The sequence below is a fragment of the Lampetra fluviatilis genome, chromosome 36 (assembly GCF_964198595.1).
Source record: "Lampetra fluviatilis chromosome 36, kcLamFluv1.1, whole genome shotgun sequence".
Taxonomy (NCBI): Eukaryota; Metazoa; Chordata; class Hyperoartia; order Petromyzontiformes; family Petromyzontidae; genus Lampetra; species Lampetra fluviatilis.
Genome location: NC_136310.1, coordinates 1,402,759 through 1,417,390, shown reverse-complemented (window position 1 = coordinate 1,417,390; position 14,632 = coordinate 1,402,759). Strand labels below are relative to the sequence as shown.

General features: G+C 53.1%; 1 long non-coding RNA gene across 1 annotated transcript; it reads left to right on the top strand.

The window, feature by feature from the left end:
- Positions 1-3,279: 3,279 nt before the first annotated feature.
- On the top strand, positions 3,280-14,607 carry LOC144945015 (uncharacterized). The gene is made up of 3 exons (XR_013639617.1): positions 3,280-3,294; positions 3,769-4,073; positions 13,821-14,607. It is a non-coding gene; the product is annotated as an uncharacterized LOC144945015 (long non-coding RNA).
- Positions 14,608-14,632: the final 25 nt, after the last annotated feature.

Below are 14,632 nucleotides of genomic sequence, written 5' to 3'. Positions count from 1 at the left end.
ATACAAAAACTCGATACAAACGAATGTAAATGATGTCTTTCATTTTTACTCCATGAGATACATGTTTTACAAGCCACGGCAGTAGCAGATGCTCAATGCACAAATGTAAAATAAATAAATATCCGCTCGCGTGCGCTGAATGGTGGTCACCACAAAGAACAGAACCGTGGATGCATATAACACAGGACCCGTGGGCCGATTCATCACAAAATACAAAGGTGGCATCATCATCATCATCACGTGCGCGATGACTCACACACTGCTCTCCTGCTGACGATATCATCTAGCGGCTAGATTCTAGCCTCATCAACAACCTCGATGTCGAATTACAACTGCTGCTCTCAACATCGAAAGGGAAAGACATTGGTAAATAATTTAATTCCTCAATTGAGTGCGTAATTAAATTCCTCACCGTATAAATCCTCTCCACATAATTCGCTTCGAACACTTTTGTTTTCCTAAAACAGCTGTAGGTCAACATCAGTGTAATAGGTGGGGTGGGGGAGGGGTGTGAAACAATCCATGTTTGGAGATGTTTCGCGTGACAAATTTTTTCACTTCCACGAGCGAATTCAACTCCGCAAAAATTGTCCGCGAAACAACACCGAGACATCATCGCAGAAACAAACATTCCACAACCAGAATCCTTCCAATTATAGCCACAACTTTACACTCTACACCCAACACCACCACCCCTGCCCGCTCTCCCGCCGTTTCCCTCTGTGCGCCTGGATGTGCGTGTGTCTACGTGTGTGTGTGTACGTGTGTGTACGTGGGTGTCTACGTGTGTGTCTACGTGTGTGTGTACGTGTATGTGTGTGTGGGGAGCGGTAGTGTAGCGGTTAGCGCGCTGCGCTACGAACCCGCCGGCGTGGCCACCCAATGGCACCAATTAGAATGTCTGTGCGCGTGTCTGGTGGTCCATATACGCTACATTGCAGTAGCTGAGCGTGTCTTTGTGAACAGCGGTACTATTGACAACCGCTCTGGTTGTAAGGATTGGCTGGATCACCGTCATGGCAATGTGGAATTGCCAGCATTGGCTTTGGCGCTGCCCAGCTGATGCCCGAACAGTCCTAAGAGCGCGGTCGCCCGGTGTGTCCCCACGTCACCTGGTGTGTCCCCACGTCGCCCGGTGTGTCCCCACGGTGTGTCCCCACGTCGCCCGGTGTGTCCCCACGGTGTGTCCCCACGGTGTGTCCCCACGTCGCCCGGTGTGTCCCCACGTCGTTCACGATCGATCCTGAGCCACGCGCAGAGAGAGAGCTGAGCGGAGTCGGTCATCGTTATTATTTTTTGAACCCAGGACACCACCACGTCCGTGTGCACGGCACCCTCGTGGACGCCTCCGTCGTCTTCAATTGCGTGGTTGGTGAATCGTGCAAAGATGGGAGTCTCCTTCCAGGATGATGCGAAGAGGAAAAGGTGCAAAGCCAGCAGTGCTGGTGGAGGAAGAGACGATATGGGGAGATCTCAAGACAGCTGAATTCATCACGCAGCAAACACCAACTGTGATGAAGCATGGTCGAAGCTCCCCCACGACCGACACGGACTGGGGGAGCCTTTATTTCATCCAGCAGCGTACGCATGAACACATCTCATGCAACTATGTGACACACATTCCACAGGGTATGTGTGACAGGGGTAGGGGCAGCCGTGATGGCGTAGATTCACCCCGCCCGCAGGACGGGCTGCTGCTGTCTTCTTGTATCCACTGACATTTATGTAGCGCAGTGTATACACATGTCCGTGAAAGTACACATTCCCATACAGCTATAGAGGCCACACGCATACACACACATACAGCCACACACACACACAGCCACACAGCCACACACACACACAGCCACACACACACACACACAGCCACACACACACACACAGCCACACACACACAGCCACACACACACAGCCACACACACACAGCCACACACACACAGCCACACACACACAGCCACACACACACAGCCACACACACACAGCCACACACACACAGCCACACACACACAGCCACACACACACAGCCACACACATACAGCCACACACACACAGCCACACACACACAGCCACACACACACAGCCACACACACACAGCCACACACACACAGCCACACACAGCCACACACAGCCACACACACACACACAGCCACACACAGCCACACACACACAGCCACACACACACAGCCACACACACACAGCCACACACACACAGCCTCACACACACAGCCACACACAGCCACACACACACAGCCACACACACACAGCCACACACACATACAGCCACACACACACAGCCACACACACACAGCCACACACATACATACATACAGCCACACACACACAGCCACACACACACAGCCACACACATACAGCCACACACATACATACAGCCACACACACACATACAGCCACACACATACAGCCACACACATACAGCCACACACATACAGCCACACACACACAGCCACACACACACAGCCACACACATACAGCCACACACATACAGCCACACACATACAGCCACACACACACAGCCACACACACACAGCCACACACATACATACATACAGCCACACACACACAGCCACACACACACAGCCACACACATACAGCCACACACACACAGCCACACACACACAGCCACACACACACAGCCACACACACACAGCCACACACACACAGCCACACACACACAGCCACACACACACATACAGCCACACACATACAGCCACACACACACATACATACAGCCACACACATACATACAGCCACACACATACATACAGCCACACACACACACACATACAGCCACACACACACAGCCACACACACACACAGCCACACACACACATACATACAGCCACACACACACACATACAGCCACACACACACATACAGCCACACACACACAGCCACACACACACATACAGCCACACACACACATACAGCCACACACATACAGCCACACATACAGCCACACACATACAGCCACACACATACAGCCACACACATACAGCCACACACATACAGCCACACACATACAGCCACACACATACAGCCACACACATACAGCCACACGTATATGGGCCACACACACATCCACACACACACAGCCACACACGCGCTCACTCACTGACACGCGCTCACTCACTGACACGCTCATGCAAAGACAAAGATCCCCCATATAGGCTGTATCGACTGCCAGCGAACACGGCGCGCGATGTGGCGGTTTGGCTGAACACCACGCCCGGCCGCCTTTGACTCCCTCGTGGCGATGTTCACACATCGCACCAGGTATTAATTTTACGGCTGGGACGACTTAGGGGAGACCCAGAACCGACTCGGATATTCGTCACCAATTTTGCCTAGGAGCGGGAATCTAACTCTGATTCCCGGTGTTCGTAACGCGGTACGCTAACCACTGCGCCACCGCTCACATATACACAAAACAACAAAAGATCCCTCGTATAGCCTAAACAGACTGTTGGGGCAAGCGCTGTTAGCGAGTAGCACCCTATGACGACCGGAACAGCTCACGACGGGGTGGGTGGCCAGCACCACGCCCGACCGCCTTTGTATCTCCAGTGGCGATGTTTACACACCGCACCTGCAGTTTACTCATTTATGGCTGAGTCCACCTAGGCGCGGTGTAAGGCACAGACCCGGTTCGGCTCTCACCTGCCATTGACGGCGAAGGTCCGCCGCGCGGTGCGCTAACCGCTGCGCCACCGCTCCCCACTCAACCCCCACCCCTCCCCCCACAACCAGCCGCCGTCACCGGCTGCTCTCCTCGTGTGGAGCAGCATCGCGGATGAGCCGGGCTCGGTGCGGCATCCGCAGCTCCATCCCGCCAGTGCTGGCTTGTGTCATCATCATCATCATCCTCCTCCTCTTTCGCTTCCTCCAACTGGTCCACCTCTTTATCAGCAGCAGCAGCAGCAGCGTCTTCCTCCTCCTCTGCTCGCCCATGATCATCGTCACATCTGCGTAGGGAGACGGGACCCTGCTCGCTCGGGAGGCGCTGCGGATGAGAGAGGCTCAAAGGCGGTGGAGAGCGGCGCAGCGCATCGGAGGTGAGCCCGCGGCAACGCACGGCGGGGTGGCACGTGCACTGATACGTGCGTGTACTCGCCTGTACGCAGCACTGACACATGCGCACACAAGTACCGCTGTTTAGGTCACAATGCACCGAGTGCTTTAGCTCATTGGGTACGCGTCCGCTGATACACGCACGTACACACGGCGCCGAATGCCGTCGGAGCGGCATGCATACGCTGAGATGTGTGCTCATCCGTGGCACGTGCATACGCAGCAAGGGTTTGTGAGTGAGCTCGTGACTCAGCTCATAGATAACACGTACACGTGTACACACATGTACACACGCGTGTACACACGCGTGTATGGCATGCACAAAGACAGAGATCGCCTTTATAGGGCAAGTGCTGTACGCGAGCACCTATGAAGGCCAGAATGGCACACGAGAGGGTGGATGGCCAGCACCACGCCCCGCCGCCTTTGTCTCCCCAGTGGCGATGCTTACACACACCGCACCAGCTACTCATTTGATGCCGAGTCGACACGTGTCATTGTATGCCAGCGCAGTGCGCTGGGATACAATGACACGTGTGCACGCACACTGCCACACGCACACTGCCACACGCACACTGCCACACGCACACTGCCACACGCACACTGCCACACGCACACTGCCACACGCACACTGCCACACGCACACTGCCACACGCACACTGCCACACGCACACTGCCACACGCACACTGCCACACGCACACTGCCACACGCACACTGCCACACGCACACTGCCACACGCACACTCCTCGTGCATGGTACAGCTGACATGGTGACTTTGTACCCGCGGGCGGGAGCGTCACTGAGTCTCAAGACCTTCTCAGGAGTGTCGGGCATGGTCGGCCAGGCGCGTGTGAGTGCACTGGCAGTGCGCGTGCTTTGTGGAGTACAAGCGGAGTGCATGCGGAGCTCTTCCACTGGCAGAACAAAGCCGATAATGTAACGTGCTTGTTCAGGAGCGCCACACTGAGTCCTTCGACTCTTTTTCAGAAGGCTCCCGCTGCTTTTACATTGGACTTTCATTTATTTTAAGATGATTATTTCCAGCCAATTAAGGACGAGTGCTTCTTATTATCGTCATCATTCACGTGGGCAGGAGGTAACCGGATCGCCCGGTGAAAACCTCACGGCTTGCGCAAGGGGGCAACGCTCGATCCCCCGTACAGATGGAATACATAGAAATTAAGAGGAGGTTCTACCCTTTCTGACAATGAAACAAATCTTCAGATTTTCGAACGGCAAATATATTTACATTTTGCAAGCACGCCTGGTGTATTTCTAGAAGGGGTGAACGCTGTTTTTGTCGTGGAGATGAGTCCACACTTCGCTGTACCGCCGTCTCCTGGCGAGCCGGGGTATGGCAGCCCCTTGACGCACACGGGAAGTTTCCGCTTTGTGTGATCCACCAACCCCTTGCTGCTGCTGCTGCTGCCTGCACGGTGGCAGATCACAGACAGCTCCCACCAGTGTGGCCAGTAGGAGGGGTGTGTAGGCAGCATGTTGTACGCCTCTGGAGGCGGTTGCGTGGCTCTGTGGATCAGTGGGCAAGCTGACAATGGACCGCGAGACTCATTCATTCTGCCGCACTTACATAACGCGGCGCCCCGCTCAATCGAGCCAATCTCAGAGTCTCTCATTCGCAGAAAAGCTCCCACCAGGCAGGCAGGCAGAGCTGTCGCGATTATCTTGACAGGCCGCTGCGTCGTTCTCCCCGCACGCGGAGAAAAACGTCGGGCATCGTCGCCGACCAGAATCATCATCATCTTCATTTGTCCTGGAAAAATCCGATGAGCTATGAATCCTTTTTTTCTTCACAAAAATGTCCAGTAGGGACACGGGGTCAGAAAGGCGAGCACGCGGCACCACAACCCCTGAATGGTTCACCGAGAACTACACGCGGCAGGGATTCAACCCCTGTTCGCTGTGCCGAGCAATTCGCGGACATTCCACATTCCTATGGCGGAGGAGATGAAGCGTCGTGCGTGGCGCGATGCTTGCTCGGGTTGACGCCGCAGCGACAGGAGGAGGAAGATTAAATGTCATATTGGCTGCTGATGGCACCGATGCGGCCTTGGGTTAAGGCGCATCGCTGGGAGGGAGCTATGATGGCCGATGGAACGAGATTGGTGACGGAATGTCAGTCGAAGGAGGGGGATAAACACGCCAGAGAGATGGATTGTGAGCGTTGGTGACGACTTGGGGAGGCCTTGATCCGGCAGCGGATTGACCCTGGCTCATGATGAGGATGGAGGATTGTGGATGCCAGTGTGAAGACGCACACGCTCACTAACTATTGGCATGTTACTCATCTAGACTGGGACGCGAGATCACCGGGTGACGCGTGCGTGCGGGGGGAGCGGTGGTGGAGCGGTGAGCGCACTGCGCTACGAACCCGGCGAACAGAGTTCGGTGCCTGCTCACGGCCGACACCGGTGACGATTATCTGAACCGCTCCTGGGCCTCCCCTAGGTCGACTCAGCCCCAAAACGAGTACCTGATGCGGTGTGTAAACATCGCCGGCTTGAGAGACAAAGGCGGCCGGGCGAGGTGCTAGTCACCCATCCCCACCTGTGCCATGCCGGCCTTCATAGGTGCTACTCGCTAACAGCACTTGCCCCAACAGCCTGGTGGGGCTATACGGGGGAGTGGTGTCTTTGTCTTTGTGTCACAAGGTGCATCTGAACCTGCCCGGCTCGTGTCGGAGCTGATTCTGTGCAACCCGGGCGAGAGCTCTCGAGACCAGGAGACGAGTCTCGTCCTGCGAGAGTGGGCATGTGTGGCTTTATGCTGCTGCCATCAGGGGGGCTGCGGTTGCCTCAGCCACCGCTGCTGCTGCTGCTGTGTGTGCGCGTGTGCGTGATCCCAAGTGAGTGATTTGCGGTGCAATTTTCCAATTTGGAACGCATTTGGAAACAAATGTGGAGCGTGGCGCCGTCACACGATGCGCATGACTCGAGCGAACGACGCCAGGGGGTCTTTAACGTCCCCACTGTGAAGCAGCAAGCGGCGAACACGTCGCAGCAAGTCCATGTCGCCGGGCTACCGTCGGTCAACTCGGCGTTCAATATGAGTACGTGGTGCAGTGGTGCAGCGCCGTTGCCGGCCTTCACAGGTGCTCGCTAACAGCACTTGCCCCAACAGTCTGTTAAAGGGCGGACACGGGAAGGGGACATTTGTGTTCGTGCGTGCAGAATGAGGACAGCGTTGGAACTGCTCAAAGTGAAAATATAAGGCACAGTTCTGCCATCGAACGAGAGAGGATGCCAGTTTGTATAACCCAGACACGTCCTTTCTCGTGTCAAGACGCACACACTCACTAACGCCATTACAGAGGCAGTGCTGTAATGCTGATGCAGACCCAGACGGGTGACGATTGTCTACCCAGACGGCATTCCGGTCGCCATAGACAGACTGCCAAACTGCATCGAATCAAAGTTGATTTCCTGCTGCAAATGAGCATTTGAGGCGGTGGCTCATCTCCGTGTTCACAGCCACGAGCCACTGGGAGACGTTCCACATTCGTTTGTCGGGACACAGTCTATCCCAGGGGTTACCACCTATCCCGAGTTTAACTCCAGCTAGCGGTGCGGGAATTGGCATCTGTGGTGTTCGGGTGGCAACAACAATTGCTTTGCACCGCGAGATCTGGCTTGACTTTATTGCAGTAGACTGCAGCGGAGATTATTGGCAATAGGCCCAGTGCCGACTGACGGTTGTACTGTGTCTGGGTTTGGTCTGCAGTGGGGGGGAAAGGTGGCAAAAACCCTCGTCCGTTCAGAGCACAACCCACGATTGACTTCCCCCACAAATGGGTTCACCGTTTATCGACCCCAGGAAGCGAGGGTTGATGGGCTGAGTCATCCACCCACCAGCCTCCACCAAAACACCACCCCAAGGATTTGAACTCGCAGCTTCCCGATCGCTCACTGCCTAACCACCGGACCCATCCTGGCCGCCTGTGTGCGTGGCATGTGAATTAATATTCCGCACGGAGAGTGCATCTGTGTATTCTTGTGCATCGCGTCTCGCCACCGTGGAGCGTGGCGCACGAGGGAGCATACGCAGAGGTAATCATCGCGACACCAAATGCAAAGGTCCCCCGTGTAGGCGTCACAAACTTGGGGCAAGTGCTCTGTTAGCTAGTAGCAGCACCACCTTTGAAGGCCGGCACGGCGCACGAGGGGGTGAGTGGCCAGCACCACACCCGGACGCCACTGGTCTTGGCCTTTGCGTGTTCAAATATTTCCGCACATCTGGATCAGTACAAAATTCATGCCGCTCAGCTCGCCCTCTCCCCCAAAACGTCTTCTCACAATCTCAACATGCAAACGTATTTCTCTGTAATGTGCAGCGTCTTGAGATGACGTTACGTTGAGAATTTTGATGAAATAATATCCTGTTGAAATGTAACATAGACTGGAAATGTTGCGCGACATTGTGTTGGTATAAGGAGGTCGTGGGTTTGAACCCGACCCTGATTCCTGTATATTTGGATTTTGCGTGTCTCTCTCCCCGTGGTCGCGTGGATTTTTCTCCAGGCCCTCCAGTTTTTATACTCCACATTTAGAATCAACGTGCCATTCGAGTGCTTGCCCGCTATACATTTCCACATATACAAGCCACTTAGTTGGTCTGTCATTTGTGATAGCCAGGTCGCTTCTGAAAAAAAGATCTATATAGCTCAGTGGGCCTTACCTGGTAAAATAAAAATGTATAGATTTGAATAGTTTAAATATGTCTTGAGCCTGGCGTTGAGCAGGTAAGAGGGGGAAGCGAGTTCCAGACTATGGGGGGGGGGGGGGGGTGTAGCAGCAGAGCAGAGTGAGCGACCTCCCCACTGAGCGACGGTTGATTTGGTGGCTTGGACAGAAAATGCCTGGGGTGAGGGGTTGGTGGGGCGAGACGAGAGGGGAGCGTCACGTGCGTGCGTGCGTGGGCGTGCGAGTTGACACTCATTATCTCGTTAATTCCCGACGATAATGAACAATTCCTCGCAAGCGGCTCGGCGTACGTGCCCCGTTTTAATCGTTGCGCATCTCCCTGAGCTAGCCACGTGTAAAATAAATAAATAAATAACCCCCACCACCCACACGTGGCAGAAATATAGAAATATCTAAATGTCGGCGCACCTTCTCGCCGCAACGCGGACCGAGCGAGCACCGCATTGGCACAGTCCTCGCGCAAGGCTCGGGTAGCACGGCTAAAACAACAACAACAATAACAAACAACAACAACAATATATCGGCACTGCTCCGGTGTGTAAATCGCACGCTCGCTGCCAACGCCGCCAATTACGAGCGTGGCCACGGCCGTGGGGTCCACGACGACTTTGCAGCTCTCCTCCTCCATACAGTTGTTCTGCTGCTTCTGCTTCCGAGCGAGTGCTGTGTTCATACGGCGTTGGTGTCCCAGTGACATGCATTGTCCCTTGATGGCCTAGATCCGTGTGCTTGAATAATTTTCAGAGGGGCAGGGGGGGGGAGGGCACTTTCGCCGATGCGACGTGATCGGTGCGAGGGCCACCACTCGTTTGAAACCATTGGGGGGGTTTAACGGCACGATGATGATGGTGGGGTGGGGAGGGTGTTCACTCGTTGTGAATTGTCAGGGACCGCACTCAAGGCCACCAGGGGTCACCAGTGACCCGCGGGCCTTGCAGTGAAGAACCCTGCTCTAGATGCATCGCCTTGATCGTCAGCCATGAGCTTTTTGATCTGTTTAGTGGGTGGGGAACCTTTTCTCTGCCAAGGGCCATTTGGACATTTATAACATCATTCGCGGACCATACAAAATGATCAACTTAAAGACTAGCCTGTTATATTTTATCAAACATTTAATTAACTCACCCCTAATGTGATGGCTGGAACTGCCAATTTATTTCGCGAGCATTATACTGCCCACGGGCCGGACGTTCCCCACCCACTCTAACTCATGTGCTGCGACGAATGGCCATTCTTATAAACGTCGCCGATTATGTGTTGTTGACGAATGTGTTGAGTTGTTGCTGTTCGCTGTGCTTCTGCACTACTGCCAACGCAGCAGCAACAGCAAACAATGACCAAATAATTTGTTTTATCTGTGAACGGCTGCCCAAGCCATCGCCACCTCTCTGGGTGATCCAACGCTACAGCCTAGACCCTGCACACAAGCTGATGCCATTGCTCCATCGCCGCTGCAGTGGATGTCCTTCCGGAATGTTCTTAAAATTGGCTTCGGTTCGGTCCGTCAGTCTCGACCAGTGAGTTCCCATTCACCAATTCTGCTTCAACGTATCGATTCAAACAGATAACTATGCTCACGAAACGTCGAATCACGCATTGCAGGAATTGATGATCAACAATTAATCTGTGTTGAAACCAACGACCAAAGTTCGATTCTCTTCTACGGCTCAAATCAGCAGCAAGTGCCATCTGAACCGGTCCTGGCCCCCCCCCCCCCACTTCACCAGCCCGCACTGACCAGCGTGGTGAAGTATGGTCGAACAACCCCCATGGCCGGTATGGCGTGGGGAGGGCCTTCTTTCACCAGTGGATCAAAAAAAATGGGATGTAAATTATAATTTCATAAACATTTTAAAGGACATTTTTAAACCTATTTCAGCCTCTTCCTTTGAGAATCGGGTCCGTGCCCATTGAGTTGTGTTGTCCCTTTTGGAAGTGGCGTCCTAAGTAACTTTAATTCATCATCATCATCATCACGGTCCATGCGCAGAAAACCCGTAGGTGTCCACTGCACATTTCGGCATTTGTTTCCACTTTCTTCTGTCTTGTGCCAATATGCTCAAGTAGTGGCCACAGCTTTCTGGCTCCAATCTTTGTCGTCAAGCCATTCTCTTCGAGGTTTTTATTGCTGTCCGGTTCATTCCATGTTTCCAAAACAACAACAACAACACTTTATACATTTTTCGGTTGTTGCCCATCATACGTATGTGTCCAAATGAGGCCAGTTTCCTGCTCATCACTGCCTGCACCGTCAGGTCTTCTTCTGTGTGCAACCTTTTTATTGCTTTAATTAGGACCAGTTCATTCCTACTGTGGTGTTAGGCAGCTCACTTTCCCGATTGCATGCTTTTATTTTACTTCGCCACCAAATTCTACGACCGTCAAACGCCTCGTTTGTGAGTTGACCAATATTCCTTATTTGTTTTCTGCAATTGTGAAGTCGTTGTCTTTGTTTTTGCTGCTGTGGTCACAACACCACGGCTCTCCCGTCTAATATAGCCAGGAAACTGGTGAAAGGGGATCATCATCCCTGTAGCAAATCAAAATAAACTCAATGTGTATTTTTTGTATTTGCTCTTGTCTGTTCCAGTGTTTGTTGTTTCACGAATGACAACGCTGGCATACTCTCTTGTTGATTCCTAGAGATGCGAATTTGTTGGCTCGGAATCAGGGCCTGAATTCTGTTGGCTTGGAATGAGGGCGTGAATTCTGTTGGCTTGGAATCAGGGCCTGAATTATGTTGGCTTGGAATGAGGGTCTGAATTCTGTTGGCTTGGAATGAGGGTCTGAATTCTGTTGGCTTGGAATCAGGACCTGATTTCTGTTGGTTTGGAACGAGGGCCTGAATTCTGTTGGTTTGGAATGAGGGCCTGAATTCGGTTGGCTTGGAATGAGGGCATTAATTATGTTGGCTTGGAACCAGGGCCTGAATTCTGTTGGTTTGGAATGAGGGCCTGAATTCTGTTGGTTTGGAATGAGGGCCTGAATTCTGTTGGTTTTGAATGAGGGCCTGAATTCTGTTGGTTTGGAATGAGGGCCTGAATTCTGTTGGCTTGGAATGAGGGCCTGAATTATGTTGGCTTGGAATCATGGCCTGAATTCTGTTGGTTTGGAATGAGGGCCTGAATTCTGTTGGTTTTGAATGAGGGCCTGAATTCTGTTGGTTTGGAATGAGGGCCTGAATTCTGTTGGCTTGGAATGAGGGCCTGAATTCTGTTGGTTTTGAATGAGGGCCTGAATTCTGTTGGTTTTGAATGAGGGCCTGAATTCTGTTGGTTTTGAATGAGGGCCTGAATTATGTTGGTTTTGAATGAGGGCCTGAATTCTGTTGATTTGGAATGAGGGCCTGAATTCTGTTGGCTTGGAATGAGGGCATTAATTCTGTTGGCTTGGAATCATGGCCTGAATTCTGTTGGTTTGGAATGAGGGCCTGAATTCTGTTGGTTTGGAATGAGGGCCTGAATTCTGTTGGTTTTGAATGAGGGCCTGAATTCTGTTGGTTTGGTGGCGCAAGGCCCCGCAAGAAACATGCAGTGAGATTATTTAGATTCATAATCGAGGTTTTTTTTGGGTTAGATTGCATAAATATACAAAACATGCCAATTCGAATTGACAATTCGAATTGGCATGTTTGTTTACGTGACAGACCTTACTAATTGGCTGCATCGGGTGGTGGCGGGTTTGACGACGCCATCTAACCCTTTAATGGATAATATCGGTCGCGAAAGGCTATGTGTAAAACATTCTTAAAATTTTTTTGCTGCTATAAATGTCCAAATGATAAGACACTTTGTTGAGCTATCATTTATGGCCAGATCGCTTCCCGTAAAAATAAGTTAATACCTCGGTGCGCTTTGCCTGGTAGGATGGGGATGGTTTAGTTGAATTTGTTTGTGTGTTGGGTGATTTGTTTACATTTCTTGAACTTTGCACTCCTATCATGTTGTTGTATTGTTTGTTGTTGTAGCGTTCTTACCCCGTGCCCCGACTGGACATCTGTGAAAAAGAGCTTTATAGCTCATGGGATTCCTCCTGCAGAATAAATACATATTTTGATTCTGATGTTCTCTTCGCGGCTTCAATGGCCCTTTGCTAGTCCATCCAGCAGTTTTTCGTATCCCAATATGAGATCTTCCTCTTGATCCGTATCCCAATACAAGATCTTACTCTTCATCCGTATTCCCCATATAAATGGCCACAATACTCAATCCATCTCTTTTTTTTTGCCTCTTCTACATCCATCTACAGCTTATCGTCCTTGCCTTGTATCGCCGTTGGCCTTGTGTTACCACTTCCTATTTGTGCCCTTGCCTAGTTCGTACACGTGCCTGCTCTTGTATCCTCCAGCGCAGTATTCAACGTCCGCTACATTGCTTCTCCAGCCATTTCTGCCGATGTCCTCACCTCATTGCACAGCTGTTCGTACTTCGTCGCCATCTCGTACGATACCTTGATCTTTAGCCTTAATTTGTCTCTTTTTCTGTGCAAGTTCCAAGGTTTTCTCAGCTACCCGTTTTCTTTTGGGTCTTCCGTGCCCATGCTGCGTTAATCCCCCCCCCCCCCACAAATTGACGGCGGCGTCACTTGGACCGTGCAAAAAAAAGGAGCCGTGGCGATTGCGAGCACCCCGTCCGGTGGGCATGCAAACGAGCAGCCAGTTCCGCCGCCAGACACGCAAACAAAGGTGCATAACAACAACAACAACAGCAGCAGCAGCCATTCGCCACACAAGTGCGGGGGGGGAGGGGGGGCGGAGGAAAAATCTGGGCCAAAGCGGAACGCTTCTGGGGCGTTTGGCTCCGAGCGTTGCGATCGACGGCGGCCGTCTTGAGCGCACGAGCGGCGTGCGATGCCGGGCGGAGTGGTCGGCCCGGCCGGCGGGAACCGAGCAGGCGAGAGGCTGTGGTCCCCGCTGCTCCCCCCCGATGGGTTGGCGCTTATCCCGCGAGCGACTGGACGCCTTTGTCCTTTCCTTCCCTCCTTCCTCCCCTCCCTTGTTTCGGAGAGAGCAGGCGGACGCGTGTGATGCTGCCGCTCGATGCTTCTGGCCCCCCGCGCCGTGGTGGTGGTGGCGGCAGCCGACCCCGCCGCCTGCTGCCAGCTGTGTCCCCGCGCCCCGCGTGACCCACATCTCCATCTCCTCCGCGCTAACAAAAGGAGCGCTAATGAATTGACAAGAGTCTCGCTTTTGCAAGGCGCGCTCTCGCCTCGTTGGAATAGCGATTACCGAAATATATTATTATTATAATTCGCATTATCGTCGTTATTAGGTTTCTAATTTTAGCATCGGGGCTGCGTGGCGGCCTGTGGTGGGGGAAGGAGGGGGGATTGTTGGAGCGAGCCGGAGCGAGCGAGCGAGAGAGGAGAGACTCCGTTGGCGGGCGACGCTCGCCGGGGTGCAGAGAGCGCACGTGAGGAATGGAGAAGGGGATGTAAATCGATTCGATTAATATCTACCGCTTTTCATTTCGGAAGCTGCCACCAGCGTTCAAGGATTGCGCGTCGCTGCTAATTGCTGCCGTAGCCCCCAGCCGGTTGAATTCTCAGCGGCGATGATCGCGCCAGGAACTTGAATTTCCCTTCGCCTCTCAAGGTGGCCTGGAGAATGTCGCGCAGCTGTGGCGCTCGCCGGCAAACCCGACGAAAGCGGCCGACGGCGAGAATCCTCCGGCCGGCTTCTTGCCAATCGCCTGCCGCAGTGGCGTTCGCTTGAACCGAACCCGACCGACCGCATCGGCGAATCGGATGCTTCGTCGGGGTCGCGCCATCCGCCGGCTCGCCACCGGCTCCCCGTCGTCGCCGGCACCTCAGGACGCCACCGTCC